Source organism: Pyrus communis, chromosome 1 (assembly GCF_963583255.1).
Source record: "Pyrus communis chromosome 1, drPyrComm1.1, whole genome shotgun sequence".
Taxonomy (NCBI): Eukaryota; Viridiplantae; Streptophyta; class Magnoliopsida; order Rosales; family Rosaceae; genus Pyrus; species Pyrus communis.
This window is the reverse complement of record NC_084803.1, coordinates 4,179,852-4,189,786: the sequence shown is the minus strand read 5'-3', so window position 1 is coordinate 4,189,786 and position 9,935 is coordinate 4,179,852.

The window sequence follows — 9,935 nt, the reverse complement described above, 5'->3', positions numbered from 1 at the left end:
CGAAAATCGCAATAAAAAAAAATGGAAACTTTATAGTTTTCATGAGTATAATGTCGCTTGTTAAAAGAAAAAAAAAATTATTCTCATCTGATTTTATGTTTTATTAATCAACCATTATAAACTTTGTTTTTTGTGATCGCCATCAATAATCCAGTGTCGACCGCAAACAAACACTTATGCTTTACGAGCGCTTTTGCCTCGTGATAGCTCTGCAGCCTCCGTAATCTGTCCCGTGCTAGACATTGAACATCGTAACGTAAGCAAAACCACATCGTAACTCTATCCAAAATTAACAATTATGATTATAAATAAAAGGTTTGAGGATCGACTTTCTCAAACAACAAATTCGATACTTAATTATGACGAAATGTGATATATTGAACATAAAAACCCGAACCTTACCCTAAAATCCACTAGCAAAGTGGAATCACCCGGAATTGATAGACTTCAAAATTTATTATTGAATGATGAACAATAGCACTTTAATTAAAGAATTAACAAAATACCGAAAGTGACAACCCGTTCCAAATTTTACGTTTTTATTTTATTTTAAAAACGTGAATTTACGAAATGGCCCTAGAGGCAAGGACTTTGACTTCCGTTGACCATCGACTTGAGAGATGTGTGACTTATTCTTTAAGTATATCCTCGTAGTACTCTTTGGTACGAACGTATAGGCGAAATCCGTTTGCGAGTCCGGATTATAACGGTATACTTATGAACGTTTGAAATTGGTTATTTAAATATTTGAATTCCCACCTTGTGGGATTAGTGGACCAATTAAATTAAAGGGACAATGAACCAATTAGAAAATAAAAGTGAAGCTTGCAGCCAATCGCACCACCGCGAGTCCATCTTCCAAGGCCGATTCCGGCCAACTCCGGTGGATTTTTTCGATGCCACCACCACCATCTTGAAGCTCACATTCCCCTCTACAAAACCCACCCAAGAACCACCTTGATGGACCATGGTATGAGGCGGTTTGAGGCCACGAAAGTTGACGAAAATCAATGGTGCTCCGGCCACCCTTTTCGATTTTCCGGCAAATCGGCAAAGCAATGGCAGATGCCACCACTTGGGCTTTGTAGCCCATCATCCCAGGAGCAAAACCCAACCAACCTTGACCCCGTTGGACCACCGTAGACGACGAATCGACGTCGGGAAGTTTTAGGCACTCGCCGGCTTCGTGGGCAAAATTGACCATCTTCCGTCCACTTTTGGACTTCGTGGCAGGTATGAAAGTTGCTCCACTCACTGAGATTTTCATTTCTGTGAAGTTTGAGAATTTTTGGAAATAATTGGATTTTCCGGCGAGTCGGGGCGGCCGACCGCCACCCGCGGCGGCGCGTGGACAGTGAGCCGCCAATGCTATTTTTAGGCTATGTCGAATGTTTTGAATTCAGTTTTTTCGTTTGAATGACGTAGGTTGATAGTTGGAACCTAAATTTGTTACGATATGTTAGTTGATAAAAATGTGAATCGATGATCCGACCGTTGGATCGTCACCAAAATTGGATACATTATAATACGTAATATTTAAAGATCATAGGAATTTACAGATCGGGAATCCGGCTTACGGATATTCCTGAATTGGATTTGTAAGTTAGTAAAATAAATGTTCACGGCCACTTGTTTTAGGCAATTGGCGGAGATCTGACCGTTGGATCGTAATGAAATTTTAATATGTTATTCTAGAAACATATTGTGGATCGTTGGGAGTTGCGGATTGGAAATCTGATATGCGGATCTTCCGGGTCAAGTTATACAGGATTGTAAACCCTACCGTCGATCTTTGATCGACGGTTGACTTGTGGTCAATAGGTATCAAACTATTTTAGAATGTCGTTGAGGTTGTGTTTTATGTGAATTACATATTCTTCGGATAAGAGTTCTGAGATGTGATTTGATAATTGGTCACAGGGACCAATCATTCAGGACGCCTCGATGTGTGCGCTAGAGAATCTTAGCGTGGACTCCAGGTGAGTGCATCTTTTCCTTTTTATCGTACATATTATTGAGAGTCTATCGACACTTTTAAATTGATTAGGCATATTACTTTTATATATAATTATTGTGAATGCTTGAAGTACGATATGAACTACGAATGGCTTGATCCCTATTTAGGGTACGTAGGCAGTCTAACGAGACGTTAGATGCAGCCATAAAATATTTGAGACCAAAGTCTTGCTTGGGAAATTGAGTAAGGCGAAGGAAATTGGTAAAGGCAAGTTTTAGTTTTATGAATTAGTTAGCTAAATTAGTGTTAATTGGGTCGTCATGGATAATTATCCCTGAAAATAAGTAGTTTGGGAGTATGACGTTATTGATTGTACACTTCTCACTGTATTGTTTATAATTGAACATGCTACGACATGGTTGAGTATTAGATTGCATCATAGTATATCAATATGTATATTACTTGCATATAATTATTGGGAATGCTTTCAAGTGCAAAGGTGAACTCAGGACACCCAAGTAAGTTCAGGTGAGTTTATAGTACTAGTTGAATCGATTGGGTTATAGCATGACTACAGTTATGTGTTAGGCAACTTCGATACTGTCGTACTGGTTGCCATGAGTTGCACATGTTATATTGAGATGCATTGAGAGCTCATAAACCTGCACCCCGGTGTTAGTGCTTCCGCCCGTGGCCAGGGCACAGTCCTTCACGTGATGTTCACCTCCCGCACCTTATGCTCACTTTGGATTCAAGGTAGGTGCACAGTCCTGTCGTACAGACCACTTTAGGTGGTTCCGACTCGTAGGTGACCCGCGATTATTCACCCAGTCTTCACGTGATCGTAGCACTTGAGCGTATTTATTTACACCCAGTCCTGTCGTACAGACCACTTTAGGTGGTTCCGACTCGTGTGCAGGTATTCTTATTGAGCTATTGGCTAGCCAGGATTGATGAGATATGGATAAGTTGTACAGGTCACTATAGGTGACTCCGACTTATATGCTAGCCAGGATTGATGAGATATGGATAAGTCGTATAGGTCACTATAAGTGACTCCGACTTATATGCTAGCCGGGATTGATGAGATATGGATAAGTCGTACAGGTCACTATAGGTGACTCCGACTTATATGCTAGCCATGATTGATGAGATACGGATAAGTTGTACATGTCATTTTAGATGGCTCTGACTGATATATTACTTTGTATTGATTTAGCTCATTTGGCCTACTTATTAATGTATGGTGGATTTAATGGCAAACCGTGGTTTTGGTCATTTCTGAGTATGGTTTGGATATATGTATATATGTTGTACTGTCTTATGGAAAACGATACGGGTTTTACATTTAGGGCATTACTTTTAGAGAGGTAATAACTTTGGGAAGCTTGGTTTTATTGCTTACTCACACCTTCTGTTTGGTGCCCTCCAGGTTTTAGCTGCTGAGTTTGTATCGACAAGAATCTGTGATGAATCTTAGTATTAATGGATATTTTTGAGGGTATGATTCTTACCCATACTACTGTACCTTACTTATGCTCTGACATCGCGTGTGAAATGGGTTCGCTCCCACTCGTAGCGCACTCTGGTACTTAGACACTTTTAGATTCAAATTTATTCACTTTTTATACACTATCACATTTTATGGCTTCGTCACCTTTCAGGTGTCGGCCAGCACAGCTCGATTCAGAGTCCAAGTTGACTTTCTGGGTCGGGGTGTGTCACTGATTGTTGTTTTCCTTCTTCATGCTAGAATATGTTTAATATAATGGCACAAGTAAGGGTGTCGAATCCACAGGGACTAATTGGACCTATATAATCACTTGTTTTGCAAGAACTCTTTACTAGAGAAATAAAACTAATCAATGTAGGCAGATTTGTTGTTGTAACTTGAAAGCATAAGGAAATGAAGTAAACACAAAATGAATGAATCAACAGCTAATAAAATGAGATAGTACCAATGGAGATGAAGCTAGGGATTCGATTTTACCATTGCTAACCCAAGGCCATGCTTGTTGAATCAGATTATACTCATCCATCTACCTATTTCTTGAGTTTGTTTCACTTAGATATGATCAACCATATGATGTGTGGATTTGATCAAATGTCTATAATCATGAGCCTAATTGTGATGTGCAACTTTGGTTCCTAATCAAGAATATATAGTGCACAAGAAACTTTCACAAAACCAAAGGGAACACTCGGCAGGATGTTTGTAAAACATTCCCTTCATTCATTCACATATCCACCAAGATTATGCATGATGTGTGCTTTAATCTTGGCTAAACAACCTGTGGTTAATTCAAATGATGATCAAGCATTAAAATCAACACACAAAGTCACAATTAAATCAGAGAATGAAACAAGAAATAGATGGATCAACTGAGCATTCTGAAATAACTACATGGCAATCTTGCAAGGCTACATCGAATCCCTAGAAAGAAATTAGTTACACTTCATGTTTACAGAATGTTTGATATAAAAATATACAACATGAATGAACATAGAATTAAGGAGAAAGAACCCTTGAAGCAAAATTGATGTTGAAATCCCTTAAGAGTTGCCTTCGGTGTTGGTGCTCCAAGTGTGTTGTAAATGAAGGTGGAGCGGCTAAGGTTGAATGGTTTCTGCGAATGGGAGAGTGTATGGAATGGAATGAAGCCGAGAAGAGATTGTGTAGAAATGGAATGGGAGCTTGCGGCAAAGGGGAAGATTGGATGTGTTTGTGGTGTCTTGTGTATGAAAATGAGATGAGATTTTTGTGTATGAATGCATGGGTTTTTATAGGGGGAATGGGAGAATATGTGGGTGATTGTTTAAGAGTGAATGTGGTTGTTATGATTGAGAGTGCATGTGGATGAAATAATGATGGAAAAAGAGCTAGGTTGTTGGTGTGTGAATGCATGTGTTGAATTGGTGGTGCAATGATGAAAGAGTAAGTGCATGTGTGTGTGAATGGTGGTGCAATGATGAAAGAGTAAGTGCATGTGTGTGTGAATAGTGGTGCAATGATGAAAGAATAAGTGCATGTGTGTGTGAATGGTGGTAGCTAGGGTGAATTATGATGAATGCATGTGGAATAAAGATGGAGAAAGTGGTGTAATGATGAAGGAGTAAGTGCATGTGTGTGTGAATGGTGGTGCAATGATGAAAGAGTAAGTGCATGTGTGTGTGAATGGTGTTTCTTGATGGTTTTGGGGTTGTGATGCATGTGAATGCATGTGGCTAAGGGTTGTTGATTGGGCTAGAGGTTTTGCATGGCTCAAAAGATTGTTTGATTGGGCTAGGCCCTTTGTTTTATGTCCAAAGTGCATACAAGGCTTTCAAATTCGTCCAACACTTAGGCTCCAAGCATATGCTATCCATTCCAAGCCCAATTTTGCTCCAAAATGCTCCAAAATGCATCTTTTTGCTTCCTTAGCCATATGAACCTAAAAACACACGAAAATGGCTTAAACTACTAAAACAATTATGAATTAACAACATAGATGCACGAAAACAAGCTAAGTAAGTCGCCTAAATATGCTCCTATCAAATTCCCCCACACTTAGCTTTTGCTAGTCCTCGAGCAAAACAAAATAATAACAAATAAACAAAACGACACTAAACAAGTAAAACACAACCTAAACCTTCCAACAACCGTCTTAGGGATTTCCAATGCACATGACAAGTTAAAAATCATTATTCTCACAGATTTTAGCCATCTTTACACTTAAGTACATTCTTAATCATAGTCACCACATACTAGTTCACAATTAAGCAATTAAAACACATTTCAAATGTAGTAACATGCTTTAGAGAATTTACTCAATTCCTTACTAGAATGCACTTTATTTTCACACAGATTTTCTGACTACACACCCTACACTAGTTATATGTGAGAGATTGATGTAAACATGAAAGACTAGTATCTCACATATGTTATAACAAAGAAAGCATTTTCTGGATTTACGATAATGACATGAATATGATCTCATGAATGGAATGCTACTACTTAGAATGAGAACCAGTGATTCCATAAGCTCATATCAAATCCAAACTCCACATTATTGAACACATAACGATCAAGATAGAAGTCAAAGGGGTGTAACGGGGCTAGGGTACTGGTTAACAATGAAAGGTGAAGGATAAACAAACATTCTTAAAGCAATAGTGAGCAAAGTATTGAATTAGGCACTTAGAATTCCCTTTAGAGTGCGGAAAACAACTTTTAGACTAATAGGGGAAATTCAAACAACTCTTATTTTTCTTTTCTTTTTCATTTTTTTTTTTTTTTTTTTTTTAGCCGTGCCTATGGCACAACAACTCTCATCAATAATCCTTCCCCCACACTTATTTTCTGCAACATATTAATCAAGGAATTCATTTTCCGTCATGCTTACTATGCTTTAAGAACAAAGGCATGGATGGTCCTATTCTAGGCTAGGTAAGGATAACATGGGTTAACAAAGAACATAGGTTAAACAAGGCTCAAAGGGGTTAAAACTTACAACAAATACGAAATATGGGAAGTAAGGTTATTTGGCTATGGTGGCAACTACACAACTTTATCTTGATATATGTTATGCAATTCAATGCTTTGAATGAAATGGATATAAGTTCTAGCATTTAGTTCTAGCATGATACAATTGCATTCTAAGTAGCAACCAAGCAAGGAATAATGAGATCATGCAACAACTTTAGAAAACAAAGAATCACAGAAAATAACTCTCCAAAGAATGTTTAGGCTCAAGTCTCACAAGGTTGTAGCGTTTGTTTGAGTTCCTTCCTTCAAGCATGTTACAAAAACGAATTTTTCTTTTATGATTGCATGTGAAGTCATACATTATAACCATAACCAAGCATATACCAAGAGTAAATCAAACTTTCATCCATGTCTATAACTCTTTTTAACCGTCATGCAATTACAAACCAAATCCTTATCATTGTGTTGGAAGGTACCCTAAGACACAAACACACAAAAACGACTCAAAACACTCTTTTTAGGCTTTTCAAAACATTTTTTTTCAAATTTTTATGTGATTTTCGGAGTTATAAAACAAAACACACTAAAACACTCTAAAACAATTTAAAAACACCTTAAAACAGCAAGGAACAACATTTGAAGTTATGGGTGATAAAATCCCACGAATTTGCATTAACATCATTAGTTACCCCTTCCACACTTAAATCAAACATTGTCCTCAATGTTTTAAGCATAGATTCACACAAAACATAAGTAAACACACAAAAAGCACTTAAACATACTAAACATGGCAAAATGTAATTAACAAAGAGAAGAGTTTAGGGACGCAAATCTGGTTATGGAGTGTAAATTCCCTCTTCTCCTTGGTGATTGCATTGAGGCTTTGATCTTTGTGATTCCACAGGCTTACTCTTGAACTGGTTTCCGCCCATCGTTGATTTTCCTTTGTGCTACTCTTGAACTGGGCAGCAGGATTCTTTTGGTCTTCCCCGAAGGTCTGAGCTTCCTCCTTTTATTTGTTTCTTTGTTCAATCTTCGCAGAAGTGGTCCCTTCTCTGGAAGTGTATCAACCGTTGAAGATGACTACTCGAGAGCAACGCTAGGTAAGCAATCAGGAATAGATTCCAGGCAGTTGGCTCCAGAACAGAAGACTGACTCCAAGTGCCGGCTGATTGCTTCTTTCACTTTGCCATGCGAGTAAGAACAAGGACAAAGAAAAAGACAGGGAAAGAGCATGATATGAGATACTTTTGCTTTTGACCTTGATGATATGAGATACCTTTGCTTTTGAAGAAGCAGTGAATGAATCAGCACACTTCAATCCGCCGTTTCCTCCTGGGTCATCTGTACTCCAGGCATCTGGTATCATCTCAGAGGTGAGGGAGAGTTGGGCATTTTCTTCAGGTTTTCCTTGCCATAAAAGACGAAGGTCGACATATATAGAGAATCAAGTGGTGGTACTGTTCTTTTACCATTGTCGACAAACGTTTTGATCCCGCAAATCCGGCTTTTTGAAATAGCAGGCGCCTCTTCGATTTCTGAACGACGCCTCTTCGATTTCTGAGCAGGCGCCCCTTTGCTTTCTGAACGACACGTAGTAGTGCGGATGGGGCTCCTTTTGACAAAGCTGCACGCGTTTTCTGAAAAGCAGAGAAAGCGTCGCCAGACTTTGCGCCTGTCGGTTAAAGATGTGTAGTTGCGATGATGGCCTCCACGTGTTTTCTGAAAAGAAGAAATCTTTTGACAAAGTTGAACACGTCTTCTGAAAAGCCGAGAAAGCGTCGCCAAAATTACGCCGGAAATTCCGGCTTTTTGAATCGGTGGACGCGTCGCCTTGGCTTTTTATAGAGGTATCGATCACCGCCAACAAACACACTCTGAAGATTTCCCATTCTTGAAAATCGACTCCGGCCCTTTGAAATTTAACTCCATCTCTTCTCTTTGAACACTTTTGAAAAATGGCAAACCCATCGAACCTTAGCTTGGAATTGAGCCTTAGCAGTGATACGGGCGCGCCGCGTCAAGGTAACGTATGGCGCCCTTCTTTCTTATCTTCTAACGGTCTTCTTACAGGTGAAGACTCCGTGATGCAGGACGCCACAACAGCTACAATAGTAGCTAGCAACCTCCTCACTCCAAAAGATAGTAGGCTGCTGTCAGGACGGTTCGATGAGTTGGCCGTTCAAGAGTCCCTCGCACTTAGTGTTCAGTGTGCGAGTTTTGTGTCCAACATGGGCCAACGCCTGCTTGCCCGCTCCCGTCAGGTGGAATCATTGATGGCAGAGGTGGAAAGTCTTAAGCAAGAGATCCAGCAGCTTAAGTACGAGAATAGAAGTTTGCATGTGCTTGCAAATAACTATTCGTCGGGCATGAAGAGGAAGCTTGATGAGCTGCAAGAATCTGAGAGTCGAATTCACAGTGACCGTCAAAGGCTTGCGGCTTATCTCCAGAGGCACCTTTTTCCTGGGTCATCCAGCGCTTGGCCAAGTATTGAGGCCTAGAATGCTCTAGCTCCGATGCCTTCCGCTCCGATGGCTTCCGCTCTGATGCCTCCCGTTTCTATGCCTCGTAGTGGGGCTTCACGTAAACAACCTTTGTGAAGCTCCATCTTTCTCCATGTTTAGTATCTCTTTTTTCTTTTTCTTTTTGTTTTTTTTTTTTTTTTTTTTTTTTTGTAATCAAATCAAACGGCATGGAATTGATCTTTGAATGGAGGGTGGTATTTGAAATGATCCGGTAATGGTTTAAATTCTAGAGTGGATGCCTGAATCATTAACAACATATTAGTATAAAAGAAAATTGAAATTCGGGGAGGCGGCTTACCTTTGTGCTCCGACATGAACTTAAAAACACCCCTTCGAAAGTTATGACATGTCCCGTGTCATAAAACCCTTTTTCATAGCAACCCAATAGTTTGTCTACAAACATAGCCCTCATATACATTCGTATTAGTAAGCAAAAACACACTTAACCAAAACTAACACAACTAACACAAAAAAAAAAAAAAAACACAAACCTTCCATCCCACACCCAAACCTAACCAAAGCATTGTCCTCGATGCTTAAAATTGTATGTAATGCAAGTAGGCAAAGAATATGGAATGGTGACAATATAAACACAAAATGAGGAAAGAACACAAACCACACTAGGTTGCCTCCTAGTAAGCGCTTTATTTAATGTCTAGGCAAGACATGGTAGCTTGTTCACGGTGTTGTAAACTCAAGAAAATCTACAACTTGATAAACTTGCTCTTCCTCCACTTTCTCCAAATATGGTTTCAATCGCTGCCCATTGACTTTAAAAGAGGTGCCATTCTTCATGTTCTCTATCTCCACAGCTCCGTGGGGAAATGTTTGCAGCACCTTAAATGGTCCCACCCACCTAGACTTCAATTTACCTGGAAAAAGTCTCAAACGTGAGTCATACAACAATACTTTCATACCTTGGTGAAACTCCTTCCGTAGGATGGCCTTGTCATGATAGAGCTTAGTCCGTTCCTTGTAGATTTTGGCA